Below are 22,328 nucleotides of genomic sequence, written 5' to 3' on the forward strand. Positions count from 1 at the left end.
CTGCTGGCAGTATCACTATACTGTCCTCATGTTTCACAAAAATAGTTTTGAGAGACGTTGTCAGTTTTTGTATGTTGCTTAAATCCTCCAAAGCGGTTGGCAGTAAACATCAGGTCACGGTACGCCACGGAGCACGAGTCAATGAGCTCGAGTTGAAAAAGAAAAAGCTTACAGCACCTGGTATTCCCAGGCGGTCTCCCATCCAAGTACTAACCAGGCCCGACCCTGCTTAGCTTCCGAGATCAGACGAGATCGGGCGTGTTCAGGGTGGTATGGCCGTAAGCAATTAGTGCAGGCGCAAAACCAGGTTTTATACAGTAGCACATAAGGAGTGAGAAAGCTGCTGAGGCTCGACGTTACACTTTTACAAAAACAATCATTAGTTAGATATAAACGGCAGTAATTGATTCAGTAGGACTCCTTATCCATGTAAACGATCATTGTGACATCTGAATTCATTAATTATCTGAAATACACTGCGTGTGCGTGTGATGTTAAATGTTTGAACCAAGGTTAACGGTTAAAGTGTCAGAGAATGGGTGGTGATTTTTTGACGTCCTCCCATGATCTGAAGTGAGCGTGCGTGTTTGTGTTGGTGAAAGTTTAAGAAATGTACAACTGTCGGTTCAGCTCTCTGGTGCTCCCTGCTGGCAGTATCACTATACTGTCCTCATGTTTCACAAAAATAGTTTTGAGAGACGTTGTCAGTTTTGTATGTTGCTTAAATCCTCCAAAGCGGTTGGCAGTAAACATCAGGTCACGGTACGCCACGGTAGGCCACGGAGTCAATGAGCTCGAGTTGAAAAAGAAATAGCTTACAGCACCTGGTATTCCCAGGCGGACTCCCATCCAAGTACTAACCAGGCCCGACCCTGCTTAGCTTCCGAGATCAGACGAGATCGGGCGTGTTCAGGGTGGTATGGCCGTAAGCAATTAGTGCAGGCGCAAAACCAGGTTTTATACAGTAGCACATAAGGAGTGAGGAAGCTGCTGAGGCTCGACGTTACACTCTTACAAAAACAATCATTAGTTAGATATAAACGGCAGTAATTGATTCAGTAGGACTCCTTATCCATGTAAACGATCATTGTGACATCTGAATTCATTAATTATCTGAAATACACTGCGTGTGCGTGTGATGTTAAATGTTTGAACCAAGGTTAACGGTTAAAGTGTCAGAGAATGGGTGGTGATTTTTTGACGTCCTCCCATGATCTGAAGTGAGCGTGCGTGTTTGTGTTGGTGAAAGTTTAAGAAATGTACAACTGTCGGTTCAGCTCTCTGGTGCTCCCTGCTGGCAGTATCACTATACTGTCCTCATGTTTCACAAAAACAGTTTTGAGAGACGTTGTCAGTTTTTGTATGTTGCTTAAATCCTCCAAAGCGGTTGGCAGTAAACATCAGGTCACGGTACGCCACGGAGTCAATGAGCTCGAGTTGAAAAAGAAAAAGCTTACAGCACCTGGAATTCCCAGGCGGTCTCCCATCCAAGTACTAACCAGGCCCGACCCTGCTTAGCTTCCGAGATCAGACGAGATCGGGCGTGTTTTTTTTCTTTTGGTGACACCCGTCACTACTTACAGCAACCTGGGCTTCTGAGGAGGTCTCCCATCCAAGTACTAACCAGGCCCGACCCTGCTTAGCTTCCGAGATCAGACAAGATCGGGCGTGTTTTTTTTTTTTTTTCTTTTGGTGACACCCGTCACTACTTACAGCAACCTGGGCTTCTGAGGAGGTCTCCCATCCAAGTACTAACCAGGCCCGACCCTGCTTAGCTTCCGAGATCAGACGAGATCGGGCGTGTTCAGGGTGGTATGGCCTTAAGCAATTAGTGCAGGCGCAAAACCAGGTTTTATACAGTAGCACATAAGGAGTGAGAAAGCTGCTGAGGCTCGACGTTACACTTTTACAAAAACAATCATTAGTTAGATATAAACGGCAGTAATTGATTCAGTAGGACTCCTTATCCATGTAAACGATCATTGTGACATCTGAATTCATTAATTATCTGAAATACACTGCGTGTGCGTGTGATGTTAAATGTTTGAACCAAGGTTAACGGTTAAAGTGTCAGAGAATGGGTGGTGATTTTTTGACGTCCTCCCATGATCTGAAGTGAGCGTGCGTGTTTGTGTTGGTGAAAGTTTAAGAAATGTACAACTGTCGGTTCAGCTCTCTGGTGCTCCCTGCTGGCAGTATCACTATACTGTCCTCATGTTTCACAAAAATAGTTTTGAGAGACGTTGTCAGTTTTTGTATGTTGCTTAAATCCTCCAAAGCGGTTGGCAGTAAACATCAGGTCACGGTACGCCACGGTAGGCCACGGAGGCAATGAGCTCGAGTTGAAAAAGAAAAAGCTTACAGCACCTGGTATTCCCAGGCGGTCTCCCATCCAAGTACTAACCAGGCCCGACCCTGCTTAGCTTCCGAGATCAGACGAGATCGGGCAGTGTTCAGGGTGGTATGGCCGTAAGCAATTAGTGCAGGCGCAAAACCAGGTTTTATACAGTAGCACATAAGGAGTGAGAAAGCTGCTGAGGCTCGACGTTACACTCTTACAAAAACAATCATTAGTTAGATATAAACGGCAGTAATTGATTCAGTAGGACTCCTTATCCATGTAAACGATCATTGTGACATCTGAATTCATTAATTATCTGAAATACACTGCGTGTGCGTGTGATGTTAAATGTTTGAACCAAGGTTAACGGTTAAAGTGTCAGAGAATGGGTGGTGATTTTTTGACGTCCTCCCATGATCTGAAGTGAGCGTGCGTGTTTGTGTTGGTGAAAGTTTAAGAAATGTACAACTGTCGGTTCAGCTCTCTGGTGCTCCCTGCTGGCAGTATCACTATACTGTCCTCATGTTTCACAAAAATAGTTTTGAGAGACGTTGTCAGTTTTTGTATGTTGCTTAAATCCTCCAAAGCGGTTGGCAGTAAACATCAGGTCACGGTACGCCACGGTAGGCCACGGAGGCAATGAGCTCGAGTTGAAAAAGAAAAAGCTTACAGCACCTGGTATTCCCAGGCGGTCTCCCATCCAAGTACTAACCAGGCCCGACCCTGCTTAGCTTCCGAGATCAGACGAGATCGGGCGTGTTCAGGGTGGTATGGCCGTAAGCAATTAGTGCAGGCGCAAAACCAGGTTTTATACAGTAGCACATAAGGAGTGAGAAAGCTGCTGAGGCTCGACGTTACACTTTTACAAAAACAATCATTAGTTAGATATAAACGGCAGTAATTGATTCAGTAGGACTCCTTATCCATGTAAACGATCATTGTGACATCTGAATTCATTAATTATCTGAAATACACTGCGTGTGCGTGTGATGTTAAATGTTTGAACCAAGGTTAACGGTTAAAGTGTCAGAGAATGGGTGGTGATTTTTTGACGTCCTCCCATGATCTGAAGTGAGCGTGCGTGTTTGTGTTGGTGAAAGTTTAAGAAATGTACAACTGTCGGTTCAGCTCTCTGGTGCTCCCTGCTGGCAGTATCACTATACTGTCCTCATGTTTCACAAAAATAGTTTTGAGAGACGTTGTCAGTTTTTGTATGTTGCTTAAATCCTCCAAAGCGGTTGGCAGTAAACATCAGGTCACGGTACGCCACGGTAGGCCACGGAGGCAATGAGCTCGAGTTGAAAAAGAAAAAGCTTACAGCACCTGGTATTCCCAGGCGGTCTCCCATCCAAGTACTAACCAGGCCCGACCCTGCTTAGCTTCCGAGATCAGACGAGATCGGGCGTGTTCAGGGTGGTATGGCCGTAAGCAATTAGTGCAGGCGCAAAACCAGGTTTTATACAGTAGCACATAAGGAGTGAGAAAGCTGCTGAGGCTCGACGTTACACTCTTACAAAAACAATCATTAGTTAGATATAAACGGCAGTAATTGATTCAGTAGGACTCCTTATCCATGTAAACGATCATTGTGACATCTGAATTCATTAATTATCTGAAATACACTGCGTGTGCGTGTGATGTTAAATGTTTGAACCAAGGTTAACGGTTAAAGTGTCAGAGAATGGGTGGTGATTTTTTGACGTCCTCCCATGATCTGAAGTGAGCGTGCGTGTTTGTGTTGGTGAAAGTTTAAGAAATGTACAACTGTCGGTTCAGCTCTCTGGTGCTCCCTGCTGGCAGTATCACTATACTGTCCTCATGTTTCACAAAAATAGTTTTGAGAGACGTTGTCAGTTTTTGTATGTTGCTTAAATCCTCCAAAGCGGTTGGCAGTAAACATCAGGTCACGGTACGCCACGGTAGGCCACGGAGTCAATGAGCTCGAGTTGAAAAAGAAAAAGCTTACAGCACCTGGTATTCCCAGGCGGTCTCCCATCCAAGTACTAACCAGGCCCGACCCTGCTTAGCTTCCGAGATCAGACGAGATCGGGCGTGTTCAGGGTGGTATGGCCGTAAGCAATTAGTGCAGGCGCAAAACCAGGTTTTATACAGTAGCACATAAGGAGTGAGAAAGCTGCTGAGGCTCGACGTTACACTTTTACAAAAACAATCATTAGTTAGATATAAACGGCAGTAATTGATTCAGTAGGACTCCTTATCCATGTAAACGATCATTGTGACATCTGAATTCATTAATTATCTGAAATACACTGCGTGTGCGTGTGATGTTAAATGTTTGAACCAAGGTTAACGGTTAAAGTGTCAGAGAATGGGTGGTGATTTTTTGACGTCCTCCCATGATCTGAAGTGAGCGTGCGTGTTTGTGTTGGTGAAAGTTTAAGAAATGTACAACTGTCGGTTCAGCTCTCTGGTGCTCCCTGCTGGCAGTATCACTATACTGTCCTCATGTTTCACAAAAATAGTTTTGAGAGACGTTGTCAGTTTTTGTATGTTGCTTAAATCCTCCAAAGCGGTTGGCAGTAAACATCAGGTCACGGTACGCCACGGTAGGCCACGGAGTCAATGAGCTCGAGTTGAAAAAGAAAAAGCTTACAGCACCTGGTATTCCCAGGCGGTCTCCCATCCAAGTACTAACCAGGCCCGACCCTGCTTAGCTTCCGAGATCAGACGAGATCGGGCGTGTTCAGGGTGGTATGGCCGTAAGCAATTAGTGCAGGCGCAAAACCAGGTTTTATACAGTAGCACATAAGGAGTGAGAAAGCTGCTGAGGCTCGACGTTACACTTTTACAAAAACAATCATTAGTTAGATATAAACGGCAGTAATTGATTCAGTAGGACTCCTTATCCATGTAAACGATCATTGTGACATCTGAATTCATTAATTATCTGAAATACACTGCGTGTGCGTGTGATGTTAAATGTTTGAACCAAGGTTAACGGTTAAAGTGTCAGAGAATGGGTGGTGATTTTTTGACGTCCTCCCATGATCTGAAGTGAGCGTGCGTGTTTGTGTTGGTGAAAGTTTAAGAAATGTACAACTGTCGTTTCAGCTCTCTGGTGCTCCCTGCTGGCAGTATCACTATACTGTCCTCATGTTTCACAAAAATAGTTTTGAGAGACGTTGTCAGTTTTTGTATGTTGCTTAAATCCTCCAAAGCGGTTGGCTGTAAACATCAGGTCACGGTACGCCACGGTAGGCCACGGAGGCAATGAGCTCGAGTTGAAAAAGGAAAAGCTTACAGCACCTGGTATTCCCAGGCGGTCTCCCATCCAAGTACTAACCAGGCCCGACCCTGCTTAGCTTCCGAGATCAGACGAGATCGGGCGTGTTCAGGGTGGTATGGCCGTAAGCAATTAGTGCAGGCGCAAAACCAGGTTTTATACAGTAGCACATAAGGAGTGAGAAAGCTGCTGAGGCTCGACGTTACACTTTTACAAAAACAATCATTAGTTAGATATAAACGGCAGTAATTGATTCAGTAGGACTCCTTATCCATGTAAACGATCATTGTGACATCTGAATTCATTAATTATCTGAAATACACTGCGTGTGCGTGTGATGTTAAATGTTTGAACCAAGGTTAACGGTTAAAGTGTCAGAGAATGGGTGGTGATTTTTTGACGTCCTCCCATGATCTGAAGTGAGCGTGCGTGTTTGTGTTGGTGAAAGTTTAAGAAATGTACAACTGTCGGTTCAGCTCTCTGGTGCTCCCTGCTGGCAGTATCACTATACTGTCCTCATGTTTCACAAAAATAGTTTTGAGAGACGTTGTCAGTTTTTGTATGTTGCTTAAATCCTCCAAAGCGGTTGGCAGTAAACATCAGGTCACGGTACGCCACGGTAGGCCACGGAGTCAATGAGCTCGAGTTGAAAAAGAAAAAGCTTACAGCACCTGGTATTCCCAGGCGGTCTCCCATCCAAGTACTAACCAGGCCCGACCCTGCTTAGCTTCCGAGATCAGACGAGATCGGGCGTGTTCAGGGTGGTATGGCCGTAAGCAATTAGTGCAGGCGCAAAACCAGGTTTTATACAGTAGCACATAAGGAGTGAGAAAGCTGCTGAGGCTCGACGTTACACTTTTACAAAAACAATCATTAGTTAGATATAAACGGCAGTAATTGATTCAGTAGGACTCCTTATCCATGTAAACGATCATTGTGACATCTGAATTCATTAATTATCTGAAATACACTGCGTGTGCGTGTGATGTTAAATGTTTGAACCAAGGTTAACGGTTAAAGTGTCAGAGAATGGGTGGTGATTTTTTGACGTCCTCCCATGATCTGAAGTGAGCGTGCGTGTTTGTGTTGGTGAAAGTTTAAGAAATGTACAACTGTCGGTTCAGCTCTCTGGTGCTCCCTGCTGGCAGTATCACTATACTGTCCTCATGTTTCACAAAAATAGTTTTGAGAGACGTTGTCAGTTTTTGTATGTTGCTTAAATCCTCCAAAGCGGTTGGCAGTAAACATCAGGTCACGGTACGCCACGGTAGGCCACGGAGTCAATGAGCTCGAGTTGAAAAAGAAAAAGCTTACAGCACCTGGTATTCCCAGGCGGTCTCCCATCCAAGTACTAACCAGGCCCGACCCTGCTTAGCTTCCGAGATCAGACGAGATCGGGCGTGTTCAGGGTGGTATGGCCGTAAGCAATTAGTGCAGGCGCAAAACCAGGTTTTATACAGTAGCACATAAGGAGTGAGAAAGCTGCTGAGGCTCGACGTTACACTTTTACAAAAACAATCATTAGTTAGATATAAACGGCAGTAATTGATTCAGTAGGACTCCTTATCCATGTAAACGATCATTGTGACATCTGAATTCATTAATTATCTGAAATACACTGCGTGTGCGTGTGATGTTAAATGTTTGAACCAAGGTTAACGGTTAAAGTGTCAGAGAATGGGTGGTGATTTTTTGACGTCCTCCCATGATCTGAAGTGAGCGTGCGTGTTTGTGTTGGTGAAAGTTTAAGAAATGTACAACTGTCGGTTCAGCTCTCTGGTGCTCCCTGCTGGCAGTATCACTATACTGTCCTCATGTTTCACAAAAATAGTTTTGAGAGACGTTGTCAGTTTTTGTATGTTGCTTAAATCCTCCAAAGCGGTTGGCAGTAAACATCAGGTCACGGTACGCCACGGTAGGCCACGGAGTCAATGAGCTCGAGTTGAAAAAGAAAAAGCTTACAGCACCTGGTATTCCCAGGCGGTCTCCCATCCAAGTACTAACCAGGCCCGACCCTGCTTAGCTTCCGAGATCAGACGAGATCGGGCGTGTTCAGGGTGGTATGGCCGTAAGCAATTAGTGCAGGCGCAAAACCAGGTTTTATACAGTAGCACATAAGGAGTGAGAAAGCTGCTGAGGCTCGACGTTACACTTTTACAAAAACAATCATTAGTTAGATATAAACGGCAGTAATTGATTCAGTAGGACTCCTTATCCATGTAAACGATCATTGTGACATCTGAATTCATTAATTATCTGAAATACACTGCGTGTGCGTGTGATGTTAAATGTTTGAACCAAGGTTAACGGTTAAAGTGTCAGAGAATGGGTGGTGATTTTTTGACGTCCTCCCATGATCTGAAGTGAGCGTGCGTGTTTGTGTTGGTGAAAGTTTAAGAAATGTACAACTGTCGGTTCAGCTCTCTGGTGCTCCCTGCTGGCAGTATCACTATACTGTCCTCATGTTTCACAAAAATAGTTTTGAGAGACGTTGTCAGTTTTTGTATGTTGCTTAAATCCTCCAAAGCGGTTGGCAGTAAACATCAGGTCACGGTACGCCACGGTAGGCCACGGAGTCAATGAGCTCGAGTTGAAAAAGAAAAAGCTTACAGCACCTGGTATTCCCAGGCGGTCTCCCATCCAAGTACTAACCAGGCCCGACCCTGCTTAGCTTCCGAGATCAGACGAGATCGGGCGTGTTCAGGGTGGTATGGCCGTAAGCAATTAGTGCAGGCGCAAAACCAGGTTTTATACAGTAGCACATAAGGAGTGAGAAAGCTGCTGAGGCTCGACGTTACACTTTTACAAAAACAATCATTAGTTAGATATAAACGGCAGTAATTGATTCAGTAGGACTCCTTATCCATGTAAACGATCATTGTGACATCTGAATTCATTAATTATCTGAAATACACTGCGTGTGCGTGTGATGTTAAATGTTTGAACCAAGGTTAACGGTTAAAGTGTCAGAGAATGGGTGGTGATTTTTTGACGTCCTCCCATGATCTGAAGTGAGCGTGCGTGTTTGTGTTGGTGAAAGTTTAAGAAATGTACAACTGTCGGTTCAGCTCTCTGGTGCTCCCTGCTGGCAGTATCACTATACTGTCCTCATGTTTCACAAAAATAGTTTTGAGAGACGTTGTCAGTTTTTGTATGTTGCTTAAATCCTCCAAAGCGGTTGGCAGTAAACATCAGGTCACGGTACGCCACGGTAGGCCACGGAGTCAATGAGCTCGAGTTGAAAAAGAAAAAGCTTACAGCACCTGGTATTCCCAGGCGGTCTCCCATCCAAGTACTAACCAGGCCCGACCCTGCTTAGCTTCCGAGATCAGACGAGATCGGGCGTGTTCAGGGTGGTATGGCCGTAAGCAATTAGTGCAGGCGCAAAACCAGGTTTTATACAGTAGCACATAAGGAGTGAGAAAGCTGCTGAGGCTCGACGTTACACTTTTACAAAAACAATCATTAGTTAGATATAAACGGCAGTAATTGATTCAGTAGGACTCCTTATCCATGTAAACGATCATTGTGACATCTGAATTCATTAATTATCTGAAATACACTGCGTGTGCGTGTGATGTTAAATGTTTGAACCAAGGTTAACGGTTAAAGTGTCAGAGAATGGGTGGTGATTTTTTGACGTCCTCCCATGATCTGAAGTGAGCGTGCGTGTTTGTGTTGGTGAAAGTTTAAGAAATGTACAACTGTCGGTTCAGCTCTCTGGTGCTCCCTGCTGGCAGTATCACTATACTGTCCTCATGTTTCACAAAAATAGTTTTGAGAGACGTTGTCAGTTTTTGTATGTTGCTTAAATCCTCCAAAGCGGTTGGCAGTAAACATCAGGTCACGGTACGCCACGGAGTCAATGAGCTCGAGTTGAAAAAGAAAAAGCTTACAGCACCTGGTATTCCCAGGCGGTCTCCCATCCAAGTACTAACCAGGCCCGACCCTGCTTAGCTTCCGAGATCAGACGAGATCGGGCGTGTTCAGGGTGGTATGGCCGTAAGCAATTAGTGCAGGCGCAAAACCAGGTTTTATACAGTAGCACATAAGGAGTGAGAAAGCTGCTGAGGCTCGACGTTACACTTTTACAAAAACAATCATTAGTTAGATATAAACGGCAGTAATTGATTCAGTAGGACTCCTTATCCATGTAAACGATCATTGTGACATCTGAATTCATTAATTATCTGAAATACACTGCGTGTGCGTGTGATGTTAAATGTTTGAACCAAGGTTAACGGTTAAAGTGTCAGAGAATGGGTGGTGATTTTTTGACGTCCTCCCATGATCTGAAGTGAGCGTGCGTGTTTGTGTTGGTGAAAGTTTAAGAAATGTACAACTGTCGGTTCAGCTCTCTGGTGCTCCCTGCTGGCAGTATCACTATACTGTCCTCATGTTTCACAAAAATAGTTTTGAGAGACGTTGTCAGTTTTTGTATGTTGCTTAAATCCTCCAAAGCGGTTGGCAGTAAACATCAGGTCACGGTACGCCACGGTAGGCCACGGAGTCAATGAGCTCGAGTTGAAAAAGAAAAAGCTTACAGCACCTGGTATTCCCAGGCGGTCTCCCATCCAAGTACTAACCAGGCCCGACCCTGCTTAGCTTCCGAGATCAGACGAGATCGGGCGTGTTCAGGGTGGTATGGCCGTAAGCAATTAGTGCAGGCGCAAAACCAGGTTTTATACAGTAGCACATAAGGAGTGAGAAAGCTGCTGAGGCTCGACGTTACACTTTACAAAAACAATCATTAGTTAGATATAAACGGCAGTAATTGATTCAGTAGGACTCCTTATCCATGTAAACGATCATTGTGACATCTGAATTCATTAATTATCTGAAATACACTGCGTGTGCGTGTGATGTTAAATGTTTGAACCAAGGTTAACGGTTAAAGTGTCAGAGAATGGGTGGTGATTTTTTGACGTCCTCCCATGATCTGAAGTGAGCGTGCGTGTTTGTGTTGGTGAAAGTTTAAGAAATGTACAACTGTCGGTTCAGCTCTCTGGTGCTCCCTGCTGGCAGTATCACTATACTGTCCTCATGTTTCACAAAAATAGTTTTGAGAGACGTTGTCAGTTTTTGTATGTTGCTTAAATCCTCCAAAGCGGTTGGCAGTAAACATCAGGTCACGGTACGCCACGGTAGGCCACGGAGTCAATGAGCTCGAGTTGAAAAAGAAAAAGCTTACAGCACCTGGTATTCCCAGGCGGTCTCCCATCCAAGTACTAACCAGGCCCGACCCTGCTTAGCTTCCGAGATCAGACGAGATCGGGCGTGTTCAGGGTGGTATGGCCGTAAGCAATTAGTGCAGGCGCAAAACCAGGTTTTATACAGTAGCACATAAGGAGTGAGAAAGCTGCTGAGGCTCGACGTTACACTTTTACAAAAACAATCATTAGTTAGATATAAACGGCAGTAATTGATTCAGTAGGACTCCTTATCCATGTAAACGATCATTGTGACATCTGAATTCATTAATTATCTGAAATACACTGCGTGTGCGTGTGATGTTAAATGTTTGAACCAAGGTTAACGGTTAAAGTGTCAGAGAATGGGTGGTGATTTTTTGACGTCCTCCCATGATCTGAAGTGAGCGTGCGTGTTTGTGTTGGTGAAAGTTTAAGAAATGTACAACTGTCGGTTCAGCTCTCTGGTGCTCCCTGCTGGCAGTATCACTATACTGTCCTCATGTTTCACAAAAATAGTTTTGAGAGACGTTGTCAGTTTTTGTATGTTGCTTAAATCCTCCAAAGCGGTTGGCAGTAAACATCAGGTCACGGTACGCCACGGTAGGCCACGGAGTCAATGAGCTCGAGTTGAAAAAGAAAAAGCTTACAGCACCTGGTATTCCCAGGCGGTCTCCCATCCAAGTACTAACCAGGCCCGACCCTGCTTAGCTTCCGAGATCAGACGAGATCGGGCGTGTTCAGGGTGGTATGGCCGTAAGCAATTAGTGCAGGCGCAAAACCAGGTTTTATACAGTAGCACATAAGGAGTGAGAAAGCTGCTGAGGCTCGACGTTACACTTTTACAAAAACAATCATTAGTTAGATATAAACGGCAGTAATTGATTCAGTAGGACTCCTTATCCATGTAAACGATCATTGTGACATCTGAATTCATTAATTATCTGAAATACACTGCGTGTGCGTGTGATGTTAAATGTTTGAACCAAGGTTAACGGTTAAAGTGTCAGAGAATGGGTGGTGATTTTTTGACGTCCTCCCATGATCTGAAGTGAGCGTGCGTGTTTGTGTTGGTGAAAGTTTAAGAAATGTACAACTGTCGGTTCAGCTCTCTGGTGCTCCCTGCTGGCAGTATCACTATACTGTCCTCATGTTTCACAAAAATAGTTTTGAGAGACGTTGTCAGTTTTTGTATGTTGCTTAAATCCTCCAAAGCGGTTGGCAGTAAACATCAGGTCACGGTACGCCACGGTAGGCCACGGAGTCAATGAGCTCGAGTTGAAAAAGAAAAAGCTTACAGCACCTGGTATTCCCAGGCGGTCTCCCATCCAAGTACTAACCAGGCCCGACCCTGCTTAGCTTCCGAGATCAGACGAGATCGGGCGTGTTCAGGGTGGTATGGCCGTAAGCAATTAGTGCAGGCGCAAAACCAGGTTTTATACAGTAGCACATAAGGAGTGAGAAAGCTGCTGAGGCTCGACGTTACACTTTACAAAAACAATCATTAGTTAGATATAAACGGCAGTAATTGATTCAGTAGGACTCCTTATCCATGTAAACGATCATTGTGACATCTGAATTCATTAATTATCTGAAATACACTGCGTGTGCGTGTGATGTTAAATGTTTGAACCAAGGTTAACGGTTAAAGTGTCAGAGAATGGGTGGTGATTTTTTGACGTCCTCCCATGATCTGAAGTGAGCGTGCGTGTTTGTGTTGGTGAAAGTTTAAGAAATGTACAACTGTCGGTTCAGCTCTCTGGTGCTCCCTGCTGGCAGTATCACTATACTGTCCTCATGTTTCACAAAAATAGTTTTGAGAGACGTTGTCAGTTTTTGTATGTTGCTTAAATCCTCCAAAGCGGTTGGCAGTAAACATCAGGTCACGGTACGCCACGGTAGGCCACGGAGTCAATGAGCTCGAGTTGAAAAAGAAAAAGCTTACAGCACCTGGTATTCCCAGGCGGTCTCCCATCCAAGTACTAACCAGGCCCGACCCTGCTTAGCTTCCGAGATCAGACGAGATCGGGCGTGTTCAGGGTGGTATGGCCGTAAGCAATTAGTGCAGGCGCAAAACCAGGTTTTATACAGTAGCACATAAGGAGTGAGAAAGCTGCTGAGGCTCGACGTTACACTTTTACAAAAACAATCATTAGTTAGATATAAACGGCAGTAATTGATTCAGTAGGACTCCTTATCCATGTAAACGATCATTGTGACATCTGAATTCATTAATTATCTGAAATACACTGCGTGTGCGTGTGATGTTAAATGTTTGAACCAAGGTTAACGGTTAAAGTGTCAGAGAATGGGTGGTGATTTTTTGACGTCCTCCCATGATCTGAAGTGAGCGTGCGTGTTTGTGTTGGTGAAAGTTTAAGAAATGTACAACTGTCGGTTCAGCTCTCTGGTGCTCCCTGCTGGCAGTATCACTATACTGTCCTCATGTTTCACAAAAATAGTTTTGAGAGACGTTGTCAGTTTTTGTATGTTGCTTAAATCCTCCAAAGCGGTTGGCAGTAAACATCAGGTCACGGTACGCCACGGTAGGCCACGGAGGCAATGAGCTCGAGTTGAAAAAGAAAAAGCTTACAGCACCTGGTATTCCCAGGCGGTCTCCCATCCAAGTACTAACCAGGCCCGACCCTGCTTAGCTTCCGAGATCAGACGAGATCGGGCGTGTTCAGGGTGGTATGGCCGTAAGCAATTAGTGCAGGCGCAAAACCAGGTTTTATACAGTAGCACATAAGGAGTGAGAAAGCTGCTGAGGCTCGACGTTACACTTTTACAAAAACAATCATTAGTTAGATATAAACGGCAGTAATTGATTCAGTAGGACTCCTTATCCATGTAAACGATCATTGTGACATCTGAATTCATTAATTATCTGAAATACACTGCGTGTGCGTGTGATGTTAAATGTTTGAACCAAGGTTAACGGTTAAAGTGTCAGAGAATGGGTGGTGATTTTTTGACGTCCTCCCATGATCTGAAGTGAGCGTGCGTGTTTGTGTTGGTGAAAGTTTAAGAAATGTACAACTGTCGGTTCAGCTCTCTGGTGCTCCCTGCTGGCAGTATCACTATACTGTCCTCATGTTTCACAAAAATAGTTTTGAGAGACGTTGTCAGTTTTTGTATGTTGCTTAAATCCTCCAAAGCGGTTGGCAGTAAACATCAGGTCACGGTACGCCACGGTAGGCCACGGAGTCAATGAGCTCGAGTTGAAAAAGAAAAAGCTTACAGCACCTGGTATTCCCAGGCGGTCTCCCATCCAAGTACTAACCAGGCCCGACCCTGCTTAGCTTCCGAGATCAGACGAGATCGGGCGTGTTCAGGGTGGTATGGCCGTAAGCAATTAGTGCAGGCGCAAAACCAGGTTTTATACAGTAGCACATAAGGAGTGAGAAAGCTGCTGAGGCTCGACGTTACACTTTTACAAAAACAATCATTAGTTAGATATAAACGGCAGTAATTGATTCAGTAGGACTCCTTATCCATGTAAACGATCATTGTGACATCTGAATTCATTAATTATCTGAAATACACTGCGTGTGCGTGTGATGTTAAATGTTTGAACCAAGGTTAACGGTTAAAGTGTCAGAGAATGGGTGGTGATTTTTTGACGTCCTCCCATGATCTGAAGTGAGCGTGCGTGTTTGTGTTGGTGAAAGTTTAAGAAATGTACAACTGTCGTTTCAGCTCTCTGGTGCTCCCTGCTGGCAGTATCACTATACTGTCCTCATGTTTCACAAAAATAGTTTTGAGAGACGTTGTCAGTCTTTGTATGTTGCTTAAATCCTCCAAAGCGGTTGGCAGTAAACATCAGGGGCCTCATGTACTAAGACTTGCGTGGATTTCATACTGAAACTTGGCGTACGCCAAAACCCAGAAACTGTCTTACGCACAAATAAATTCAGATGTATCAAAGTGTGCGAACGCATGGATCCAAGCACGTTTCTTTTGTACATCTCGATCAACGTGGAATTGAGCGCACATGCCGAGGTGCCAAACTCCTCCCTGTCCACGCCCTCATTTAAATATGCAATTTCATTTAAATAGGCCTCTGGACCTGAGATTCACCTCTTAATCCGATCACCTGGCACTATGAACAGAGGCAAAAAAGGAAACTTCACGGAGTCTGAGCTCGAGATTTTGCTCCACGAGGTAGAAATGCTCAAGCATATGCTATTGGAACCCTGTCAACAGGGATAAATGCAAAACAAAAGAGAAGTGAGTGGGAGTGTGTTTGCGAGGCCGTCAATGCAGTGGGGTCTCAGCAGCGCACACACTCTGAAATTAAAAAAAAGTGGTCAGACCTCAAGGTGGAGGTGAAGCGGAGGGTTTCTGCCCACCGCCGAAGCGTGACCGCAACAGGTGGGGGGACGGGAGTGGGGGAACTCTCCCCCTTCGATTTGAGAGTGGCCGCTTTGATCGGTGACACCAGTGGCGTAGCCAGAAACTAGTGGTGTTCCTGTTTTTTTTCCCAAATTTATTAACTCCAAAATAATACATTAACCATGTGTTTTAACAGAGAACAAATGCAACCGCTGCAAAACATAAAGGGACGCAGTGCCCAGAGATGAAGAACACATAGAACGTGTGCGCATACTCATGGAGCCATACTATTATGGTTAACAAACATGGTTAACAAACCCATTTAATCAGTATCTGAACAACACCGCTGCTGGGTTAAGAATGTAACGTATTTGCTGCTATATTTGCGCTGCAACTGAATTCACAGGGCAAGGCGGCGTGGCTCGGCTTTGAATGCATTAATTATCTCATATTAATGCATTAATGCATATGAGGCCGGTCTGGACTCATTCTCAGTATAGTGACCCTGCTGGCAGTATCACTATACTGTCCTCATGTTTCACAAAAATAGTTTTGAGAGACGTTGTCAGTCTTTGTATGTTGCTTAAATCCTCCAAAGCGGTTGGCAGTAAACATTAGGTCACGGTAGGCCACGGAGGCAATGAGCTTGAGTTGAAAAAGAAAAAGCTTACATCACCTGGTATTCCCAAGCGGTCTCCCATCCAAGTACTAATCAGGCCCGACCCTGCTTAGCTTCCGAGATCAGACGAGATCGGGCGTGTTCAGGGTGGTATGGCCGTAAGCAATTAGTGCTGGCGCAAAACCAGGTTTTATACAGTAGCACATAAGGAGTGAGAAAGCTGCTGAGGCTCGACGTTACACTTTTACAAAAACAATCATTAGTTAGATATAAACGGCAGTAATTGATTCAGTAGGACTCCTTATCCATGTAAACGATCATTGTGACATCTGAATTCATTAATTATCTGAAATACACTGCGTGTGCGTGTGATGTTAAATGTTTGAACCAAGGTTAACGGTTAAAGTGTCAGAGAATGGGTGGTGATTTTTTGACGTCCTCCCATGATCTGAAGTGAGCGTGCGTGTTTGTGTTGGTGAAAGTTTAAGAAATGTACAACTGTCGGTTCAGCTCTCTGGTGCTCCCTGCTGGCAGTATCACTATACTGTCCTCATGTTTCACAAAAATAGTTTTGAGAGACGTTGTCAGTTTTGTATGTTGCTTAAATCCTCCAAAGCGGTTGGCAGTAAACATCAGGTCACGGTAGGCCACGGAGGCAATGAGCTCGAGTTGAAAAAGAAAAAGCTTACAGCACCTGGTATTCCCAGGCGGTCTCCCATCCAAGTACTAACCAGGCCCGACCCTGCTTAGCTTCCGAGATCAGACGAGATCGGGCGTGTTCAGGGTGGTATGGCCGTAAGCAATTAGTGCAGGCGCAAAACCAGGTTTTATACAGTAGCACATAAGGAGTGAGAAAGCTGCTGAGGCTCGACGTTACACTTTTACAAAAACAATCATTAGTTAGATATAAACGGCAGTAATTGATTCAGTAGGACTCCTTATCCATGTAAACGATCATTGTGACATCTGAATTCATTAATTATCTGAAATACACTGCGTGTGCGTGTGATGTTAAATGTTTGAACCAAGGTTAACGGTTAAAGTGTCAGAGAATGGGTGGTGATTTTTTGACGTCCTCCCATGATCTGAAGTGAGCGTGCGTGTTTGTGTTGGTGAAAGTTTAAGAAATGTACAACTGTCGGTTCAGCTCTCTGGTGCTCCCTGCTGGCAGTATCACTATACTGTCCTCATGTTTCACAAAAATAGTTTTGAGAGACGTTGTCAGTTTTTGTATGTTGCTTAAATCCTCCAAAGCGGTTGGCAGTAAACATCAGGTCACGGTACGCCACGGTAGGCCACGGAGTCAATGAGCTCGAGTTGAAAAAGAAAAAGCTTACAGCACCTGGTATTCCCAGGCGGTCTCCCATCCAAGTACTAACCAGGCCCGACCCTGCTTAGCTTCCGAGATCAGACGAGATCGGGCGTGTTCAGGGTGGTATGGCCGTAAGCAATTAGTGCAGGCGCAAAACCAGGTTTTATACAGTAGCACATAAGGAGTGAGAAAGCTGCTGAGGCTCGACGTTACACTTTTACAAAAACAATCATTAGTTAGATATAAACGGCAGTAATTGATTCAGTAGGACTCCTTATCCATGTAAACGATCATTGTGACATCTGAATTCATTAATTATCTGAAATACACTGCGTGTGCGTGTGATGTTAAATGTTTGAACCAAGGTTAACGGTTAAAGTGTCAGAGAATGGGTGGTGATTTTTTGACGTCCTCCCATGATCTGAAGTGAGCGTGCGTGTTTGTGTTGGTGAAAGTTTAAGAAATGTACAACTGTCGGTTCAGCTCTCTGGTGCTCCCTGCTGGCAGTATCACTATACTGTCCTCATGTTTCACAAAAATAGTTTTGAGAGACGTTGTCAGTTTTGTATGTTGCTTAAATCCTCCAAAGCGGTTGGCAGTAAACATCAGGTCACGGTAGGCCACGGAGGCAATGAGCTCGAGTTGAAAAAGAAAAAGCTTACAGCACCTGGTATTCCCAGGCGGTCTCCCATCCAAGTACTAACCAGGCCCGACCCTGCTTAGCTTCCGAGATCAGACGAGATCGGGCGTGTTCAGGGTGGTATGGCCGTAAGCAATTAGTGCAGGCGCAAAACCAGGTTTTATACAGTAGCACATAAGGAGTGAGAAAGCTGCTGAGGCTCGACGTTACACTTTTACAAAAACAATCATTAGTTAGATATAAACGGCAGTAATTGATTCAGTAGGACTCCTTATCCATGTAAACGATCATTGTGACATCTGAATTCATTAATTATCTGAAATACACTGCGTGTGCGTGTGATGTTAAATGTTTGAACCAAGGTTAACGGTTAAAGTGTCAGAGAATGGGTGGTGATTTTTTGACGTCCTCCCATGATCTGAAGTGAGCGTGCGTGTTTGTGTTGGTGAAAGTTTAAGAAATGTACAACTGTCGGTTCAGCTCTCTGGTGCTCCCTGCTGGCAGTATCACTATACTGTCCTCATGTTTCACAAAAATAGTTTTGAGAGACGTTGTCAGTCTTTGTATGTTGCTTAAATCCTCCAAAGCGGTTGGCAGTAAACATCAGGTCACGGTACGGCCACGGAGGCAATGAGCTCGAGTTGAAAAAGAAAAAGCTTACAGCACCTGGTATTCCCAGGCGGTCTCCCATCCAAGTACTAACCAGGCCCGACCCTGCTTAGCTTCCGAGATCAGACGAGATCGGGCGTGTTCAGGGTGGTATGGCCGTAAGCAATTAGTGCAGGCGCAAAACCAGGTTTTATACAGTAGCACATAAGGAGTGAGAAAGCTGCTGAGGCTCGACGTTACACTTTTACAAAAACAATCATTAGTTAGATATAAACGGCAGTAATTGATTCAGTAGGACTCCTTATCCATGTAAACGATCATTGTGACATCTGAATTCATTAATTATCTGAAATACACTGCGTGTGCGTGTGATGTTAAATGTTTGAACCAAGGTTAACGGTTAAAGTGTCAGAGAATGGGTGGTGATTTTTTGACGTCCTCCCATGATCTGAAGTGAGCGTGCGTGTTTGTGTTGGTGAAAGTTTAAGAAATGTACAACTGTCGGTTCAGCTCTCTGGTGCTCCCTGCTGGCAGTATCACTATACTGTCCTCATGTTTCACAAAAATAGTTTTGAGAGACGTTGTCAGTTTTTGTATGTTGCTTAAATCCTCCAAAGCGGTTGGCAGTAAACATCAGGTCACGGTAGGCCACGGAGTCAATGAGCTCGAGTTGAAAAAGAAAAAGCTTACAGCACCTGGTATTCCCAGGCGGTCTCCCATCCAAGTACTAACCAGGCCCGACCCTGCTTAGCTTCCGAGATCAGACGAGATCGGGCGTGTTCAGGGTGGTATGGCCGTAAGCAATTAGTGCAGGCGCAAAACCAGGTTTTATACAGTAGCACATAAGGAGTGAGAAAGCTGCTGAGGCTCGACGTTACACTTTTACAAAAACAATCATTAGTTAGATATAAACGGCAGTAATTGATTCAGTAGGACTCCTTATCCATGTAAACGATCATTGTGACATCTGAATTCATTAATTATCTGAAATACACTGCGTGTGCGTGTGATGTTAAATGTTTGAACCAAGGTTAACGGTTAAAGTGTCAGAGAATGGGTGGTGATTTTTTGACGTCCTCCCATGATCTGAAGTGAGCGTGCGTGTTTGTGTTGGTGAAAGTTTAAGAAATGTACAACTGTCGTTTCAGCTCTCTGGTGCTCCCTGCTGGCAGTATCACTATACTGTCCTCATGTTTCACAAAAATAGTTTTGAGAGACGTTGTCAGTTTTTGTATGTTGCTTAAATCCTCCAAAGCGGTTGGCAGTAAACATCAGGTCACGGTACGGCCACGGAGGCAATGAGCTCGAGTTGAAAAAGAAAAAGCTTACAGCACCTGGTATTCCCAGGCGGTCTCCCATCCAAGTACTAACCAGGCCCGACCCTGCTTAGCTTCCGAGATCAGACGAGATCGGGCGTGTTCAGGGTGGTATGGCCGTAAGCAATTAGTGCAGGCGCAAAACCAGGTTTTATACAGTAGCACATAAGGAGTGAGAAAGCTGCTGAGGCTCGACGTTACACTTTTACAAAAACAATCATTAGTTAGATATAAACGGCAGTAATTGATTCAGTAGGACTCCTTATCCATGTAAACGATCATTGTGACATCTGAATTCATTAATTATCTGAAATACACTGCGTGTGCGTGTGATGTTAAATGTTTGAACCAAGGTTAACGGTTAAAGTGTCAGAGAATGGGTGGTGATTTTTTGACGTCCTCCCATGATCTGAAGTGAGCGTGCGTGTTTGTGTTGGTGAAAGTTTAAGAAATGTACAACTGTCGGTTCAGCTCTCTGGTGCTCCCTGCTGGCAGTATCACTATACTGTCCTCATGTTTCACAAAAATAGTTTTGAGAGACGTTGTCAGTTTTTGTATGTTGCTTAAATCCTCCAAAGCGGTTGGCAGTAAACATCAGGTCACGGTACGCCACGGAGGCAATGAGCTCGAGTTGAAAAAGAAAAAGCTTACAGCACCTGGTATTCCCAGGCGGTCTCCCATCCAAGTACTAACCAGGCCCGACCCTGCTTAGCTTCCGAGATCAGACGAGATCGGGCGTGTTCAGGGTGGTATGGCCGTAAGCAATTAGTGCAGGCGCAAAACCAGGTTTTATACAGTAGCACATAAGGAGTGAGAAAGCTGCTGAGGCTCGACGTTACACTTTTACAAAAACAATCATTAGTTAGATATAAACGGCAGTAATTGATTCAGTAGGACTCCTTATCCATGTAAACGATCATTGTGACATCTGAATTCATTAATTATCTGAAATACACTGCGTGTGCGTGTGATGTTAAATGTTTGAACCAAGGTTAACGGTTAAAGTGTCAGAGAATGGGTGGTGATTTTTTGACGTCCTCCCATGATCTGAAGTGAGCGTGCGTGTTTGTGTTGGTGAAAGTTTAAGAAATGTACAACTGTCGGTTCAGCTCTCTGGTGCTCCCTGCTGGCAGTATCACTATACTGTCCTCATGTTTCACAAAAATAGTTTTGAGAGACGTTGTCAGTTTTTGTATGTTGCTTAAATCCTCCAAAGCGGTTGGCAGTAAACATCAGGTCACGGTACGCCACGGTAGGCCACGGAGTCAATGAGCTCGAGTTGAAAAAGAAAAAGCTTACAGCACCTGGTATTCCCAGGCGGTCTCCCATCCAAGTACTAACCAGGCCCGACCCTGCTTAGCTTCCGAGATCAGACGAGATCGGGCGTGTTCAGGGTGGTATGGCCGTAAGCAATTAGTGCAGGCGCAAAACCAGGTTTTATACAGTAGCACATAAGGAGTGAGAAAGCTGCTGAGGCTCGACGTTACACTCTTACAAAAACAATCATTAGTTAGATATAAACGGCAGTAATTGATTCAGTAGGACTCCTTATCCATGTAAACGATCATTGTGACATCTGAATTCATTAATTATCTGAAATACACTGCGTGTGCGTGTGATGTTAAATGTTTGAACCAAGGTTAACGGTTAAAGTGTCAGAGAATGGGTGGTGATTTTTTGACGTCCTCCCATGATCTGAAGTGAGCGTGCGTGTTTGTGTTGGTGAAAGTTTAAGAAATGTACAACTGTCGGTTCAGCTCTCTGGTGCTCCCTGCTGGCAGTATCACTATACTGTCCTCATGTTTCACAAAAATAGTTTTGAGAGACGTTGTCAGTTTTTGTATGTTGCTTAAATCCTCCAAAGCGGTTGGCAGTAAACATCAGGTCACGGTACGCCACGGTAGGCCACGGAGTCAATGAGCTCGAGTTGAAAAAGAAAAAGCTTACAGCACCTGGTATTCCCAGGCGGTCTCCCATCCAAGTACTAACCAGGCCCGACCCTGCTTAGCTTCCGAGATCAGACGAGATCGGGCGTGTTCAGGGTGGTATGGCCGTAAGCAATTAGTGCAGGCGCAAAACCAGGTTTTATACAGTAGCACATAAGGAGTGAGAAAGCTGCTGAGGCTCGACGTTACACTTTTACAAAAACAATCATTAGTTAGATATAAACGGCAGTAATTGATTCAGTAGGACTCCTTATCCATGTAAACGATCATTGTGACATCTGAATTCATTAATTATCTGAAATACACTGCGTGTGCGTGTGATGTTAAATGTTTGAACCAAGGTTAACGGTTAAAGTGTCAGAGAATGGGTGGTGATTTTTTGACGTCCTCCCATGATCTGAAGTGAGCGTGCGTGTTTGTGTTGGTGAAAGTTTAAGAAATGTACAACTGTCGGTTCAGCTCTCTGGTGCTCCCTGCTGGCAGTATCACTATACTGTCCTCATGTTTCACAAAAATAGTTTTGAGAGACGTTGTCAGTTTTTGTATGTTGCTTAAATCCTCCAAAGCGGTTGGCAGTAAACATCAGGTCACGGTACGCCACGGTAGGCCACGAGTCAATGAGCTCGAGTTGAAAAAGAAAAAGCTTACAGCACCTGGTATTCCCAGGCGGTCTCCCATCCAAGTACTAACCAGGCCCGACCCTGCTTAGCTTCCGAGATCAGACGAGATCGGGCGTGTTCAGGGTGGTATGGCCGTAAGCAATTAGTGCAGGCGCAA

The 22,328-nt window shown here is 44.6% G+C and overlaps 33 non-coding genes across 33 annotated transcripts; all 33 read right to left on the reverse strand.

Moving 5' to 3' along the window:
* Positions 1-165: 165 nt before the first annotated feature.
* On the reverse strand, positions 166-284 carry LOC130378229 (5S ribosomal RNA). Its single transcript, XR_008894574.1, has one exon. It is a non-coding gene; the product is annotated as a 5S ribosomal RNA (ribosomal RNA).
* Positions 285-812: 528 nt separating this feature from the next.
* Positions 813-931, reverse strand: LOC130378280 (5S ribosomal RNA). Its single transcript, XR_008894622.1, has one exon. It is a non-coding gene; the product is annotated as a 5S ribosomal RNA (ribosomal RNA).
* Positions 932-1,706: 775 nt separating this feature from the next.
* On the reverse strand, positions 1,707-1,826 carry LOC130378233 (5S ribosomal RNA). Its single transcript, XR_008894579.1, has one exon. It is a non-coding gene; the product is annotated as a 5S ribosomal RNA (ribosomal RNA).
* Positions 1,827-2,355: 529 nt separating this feature from the next.
* On the reverse strand, positions 2,356-2,475 carry LOC130378212 (5S ribosomal RNA). The gene has a single exon (XR_008894558.1). It is a non-coding gene; the product is annotated as a 5S ribosomal RNA (ribosomal RNA).
* A 529-nt stretch (positions 2,476-3,004) lies between these two features.
* Positions 3,005-3,123, reverse strand: LOC130378240 (5S ribosomal RNA). Its single transcript, XR_008894587.1, has one exon. It is a non-coding gene; the product is annotated as a 5S ribosomal RNA (ribosomal RNA).
* A 529-nt stretch (positions 3,124-3,652) lies between these two features.
* LOC130378244 (5S ribosomal RNA) lies at positions 3,653-3,771 on the reverse strand. Its single transcript, XR_008894588.1, has one exon. It is a non-coding gene; the product is annotated as a 5S ribosomal RNA (ribosomal RNA).
* Positions 3,772-4,300: 529 nt separating this feature from the next.
* Positions 4,301-4,419, reverse strand: LOC130378245 (5S ribosomal RNA). The gene has a single exon (XR_008894589.1). It is a non-coding gene; the product is annotated as a 5S ribosomal RNA (ribosomal RNA).
* A 529-nt stretch (positions 4,420-4,948) lies between these two features.
* On the reverse strand, positions 4,949-5,067 carry LOC130378246 (5S ribosomal RNA). The gene has a single exon (XR_008894590.1). It is a non-coding gene; the product is annotated as a 5S ribosomal RNA (ribosomal RNA).
* Positions 5,068-5,596: 529 nt separating this feature from the next.
* Positions 5,597-5,715, reverse strand: LOC130378247 (5S ribosomal RNA). Its single transcript, XR_008894591.1, has one exon. It is a non-coding gene; the product is annotated as a 5S ribosomal RNA (ribosomal RNA).
* Positions 5,716-6,244: 529 nt separating this feature from the next.
* LOC130378248 (5S ribosomal RNA) lies at positions 6,245-6,363 on the reverse strand. The gene has a single exon (XR_008894593.1). It is a non-coding gene; the product is annotated as a 5S ribosomal RNA (ribosomal RNA).
* Positions 6,364-6,892: 529 nt separating this feature from the next.
* LOC130378249 (5S ribosomal RNA) lies at positions 6,893-7,011 on the reverse strand. Its single transcript, XR_008894594.1, has one exon. It is a non-coding gene; the product is annotated as a 5S ribosomal RNA (ribosomal RNA).
* A 529-nt stretch (positions 7,012-7,540) lies between these two features.
* Positions 7,541-7,659, reverse strand: LOC130378250 (5S ribosomal RNA). Its single transcript, XR_008894595.1, has one exon. It is a non-coding gene; the product is annotated as a 5S ribosomal RNA (ribosomal RNA).
* A 529-nt stretch (positions 7,660-8,188) lies between these two features.
* LOC130378252 (5S ribosomal RNA) lies at positions 8,189-8,307 on the reverse strand. The gene has a single exon (XR_008894597.1). It is a non-coding gene; the product is annotated as a 5S ribosomal RNA (ribosomal RNA).
* Positions 8,308-8,836: 529 nt separating this feature from the next.
* On the reverse strand, positions 8,837-8,955 carry LOC130378253 (5S ribosomal RNA). The gene has a single exon (XR_008894598.1). It is a non-coding gene; the product is annotated as a 5S ribosomal RNA (ribosomal RNA).
* Positions 8,956-9,474: 519 nt separating this feature from the next.
* LOC130378255 (5S ribosomal RNA) lies at positions 9,475-9,593 on the reverse strand. The gene has a single exon (XR_008894599.1). It is a non-coding gene; the product is annotated as a 5S ribosomal RNA (ribosomal RNA).
* Positions 9,594-10,122: 529 nt separating this feature from the next.
* Positions 10,123-10,241, reverse strand: LOC130378256 (5S ribosomal RNA). Its single transcript, XR_008894600.1, has one exon. It is a non-coding gene; the product is annotated as a 5S ribosomal RNA (ribosomal RNA).
* Positions 10,242-10,769: 528 nt separating this feature from the next.
* Positions 10,770-10,888, reverse strand: LOC130378257 (5S ribosomal RNA). Its single transcript, XR_008894601.1, has one exon. It is a non-coding gene; the product is annotated as a 5S ribosomal RNA (ribosomal RNA).
* Positions 10,889-11,417: 529 nt separating this feature from the next.
* On the reverse strand, positions 11,418-11,536 carry LOC130378258 (5S ribosomal RNA). The gene has a single exon (XR_008894602.1). It is a non-coding gene; the product is annotated as a 5S ribosomal RNA (ribosomal RNA).
* A 529-nt stretch (positions 11,537-12,065) lies between these two features.
* Positions 12,066-12,184, reverse strand: LOC130378259 (5S ribosomal RNA). The gene has a single exon (XR_008894603.1). It is a non-coding gene; the product is annotated as a 5S ribosomal RNA (ribosomal RNA).
* A 528-nt stretch (positions 12,185-12,712) lies between these two features.
* Positions 12,713-12,831, reverse strand: LOC130378260 (5S ribosomal RNA). Its single transcript, XR_008894604.1, has one exon. It is a non-coding gene; the product is annotated as a 5S ribosomal RNA (ribosomal RNA).
* Positions 12,832-13,360: 529 nt separating this feature from the next.
* LOC130378261 (5S ribosomal RNA) lies at positions 13,361-13,479 on the reverse strand. Its single transcript, XR_008894605.1, has one exon. It is a non-coding gene; the product is annotated as a 5S ribosomal RNA (ribosomal RNA).
* Positions 13,480-14,008: 529 nt separating this feature from the next.
* LOC130378262 (5S ribosomal RNA) lies at positions 14,009-14,127 on the reverse strand. Its single transcript, XR_008894606.1, has one exon. It is a non-coding gene; the product is annotated as a 5S ribosomal RNA (ribosomal RNA).
* A 1,646-nt stretch (positions 14,128-15,773) lies between these two features.
* On the reverse strand, positions 15,774-15,892 carry LOC130378218 (5S ribosomal RNA). The gene has a single exon (XR_008894564.1). It is a non-coding gene; the product is annotated as a 5S ribosomal RNA (ribosomal RNA).
* A 518-nt stretch (positions 15,893-16,410) lies between these two features.
* LOC130378264 (5S ribosomal RNA) lies at positions 16,411-16,529 on the reverse strand. Its single transcript, XR_008894608.1, has one exon. It is a non-coding gene; the product is annotated as a 5S ribosomal RNA (ribosomal RNA).
* Positions 16,530-17,058: 529 nt separating this feature from the next.
* LOC130378265 (5S ribosomal RNA) lies at positions 17,059-17,177 on the reverse strand. The gene has a single exon (XR_008894609.1). It is a non-coding gene; the product is annotated as a 5S ribosomal RNA (ribosomal RNA).
* A 518-nt stretch (positions 17,178-17,695) lies between these two features.
* Positions 17,696-17,814, reverse strand: LOC130378266 (5S ribosomal RNA). Its single transcript, XR_008894610.1, has one exon. It is a non-coding gene; the product is annotated as a 5S ribosomal RNA (ribosomal RNA).
* Positions 17,815-18,334: 520 nt separating this feature from the next.
* Positions 18,335-18,453, reverse strand: LOC130378267 (5S ribosomal RNA). The gene has a single exon (XR_008894611.1). It is a non-coding gene; the product is annotated as a 5S ribosomal RNA (ribosomal RNA).
* Positions 18,454-18,972: 519 nt separating this feature from the next.
* LOC130378268 (5S ribosomal RNA) lies at positions 18,973-19,091 on the reverse strand. The gene has a single exon (XR_008894612.1). It is a non-coding gene; the product is annotated as a 5S ribosomal RNA (ribosomal RNA).
* Positions 19,092-19,611: 520 nt separating this feature from the next.
* On the reverse strand, positions 19,612-19,730 carry LOC130378269 (5S ribosomal RNA). Its single transcript, XR_008894613.1, has one exon. It is a non-coding gene; the product is annotated as a 5S ribosomal RNA (ribosomal RNA).
* Positions 19,731-20,249: 519 nt separating this feature from the next.
* On the reverse strand, positions 20,250-20,368 carry LOC130378272 (5S ribosomal RNA). Its single transcript, XR_008894614.1, has one exon. It is a non-coding gene; the product is annotated as a 5S ribosomal RNA (ribosomal RNA).
* A 529-nt stretch (positions 20,369-20,897) lies between these two features.
* Positions 20,898-21,016, reverse strand: LOC130378273 (5S ribosomal RNA). The gene has a single exon (XR_008894615.1). It is a non-coding gene; the product is annotated as a 5S ribosomal RNA (ribosomal RNA).
* A 529-nt stretch (positions 21,017-21,545) lies between these two features.
* LOC130378274 (5S ribosomal RNA) lies at positions 21,546-21,664 on the reverse strand. The gene has a single exon (XR_008894616.1). It is a non-coding gene; the product is annotated as a 5S ribosomal RNA (ribosomal RNA).
* A 528-nt stretch (positions 21,665-22,192) lies between these two features.
* Positions 22,193-22,311, reverse strand: LOC130378275 (5S ribosomal RNA). The gene has a single exon (XR_008894617.1). It is a non-coding gene; the product is annotated as a 5S ribosomal RNA (ribosomal RNA).
* Positions 22,312-22,328: the final 17 nt, after the last annotated feature.

Source organism: Gadus chalcogrammus, unplaced genomic scaffold (genome assembly GCF_026213295.1).
Source record: "Gadus chalcogrammus isolate NIFS_2021 unplaced genomic scaffold, NIFS_Gcha_1.0 GACHA070, whole genome shotgun sequence".
Classification (NCBI taxonomy): domain Eukaryota; kingdom Metazoa; phylum Chordata; class Actinopteri; order Gadiformes; family Gadidae; genus Gadus; species Gadus chalcogrammus.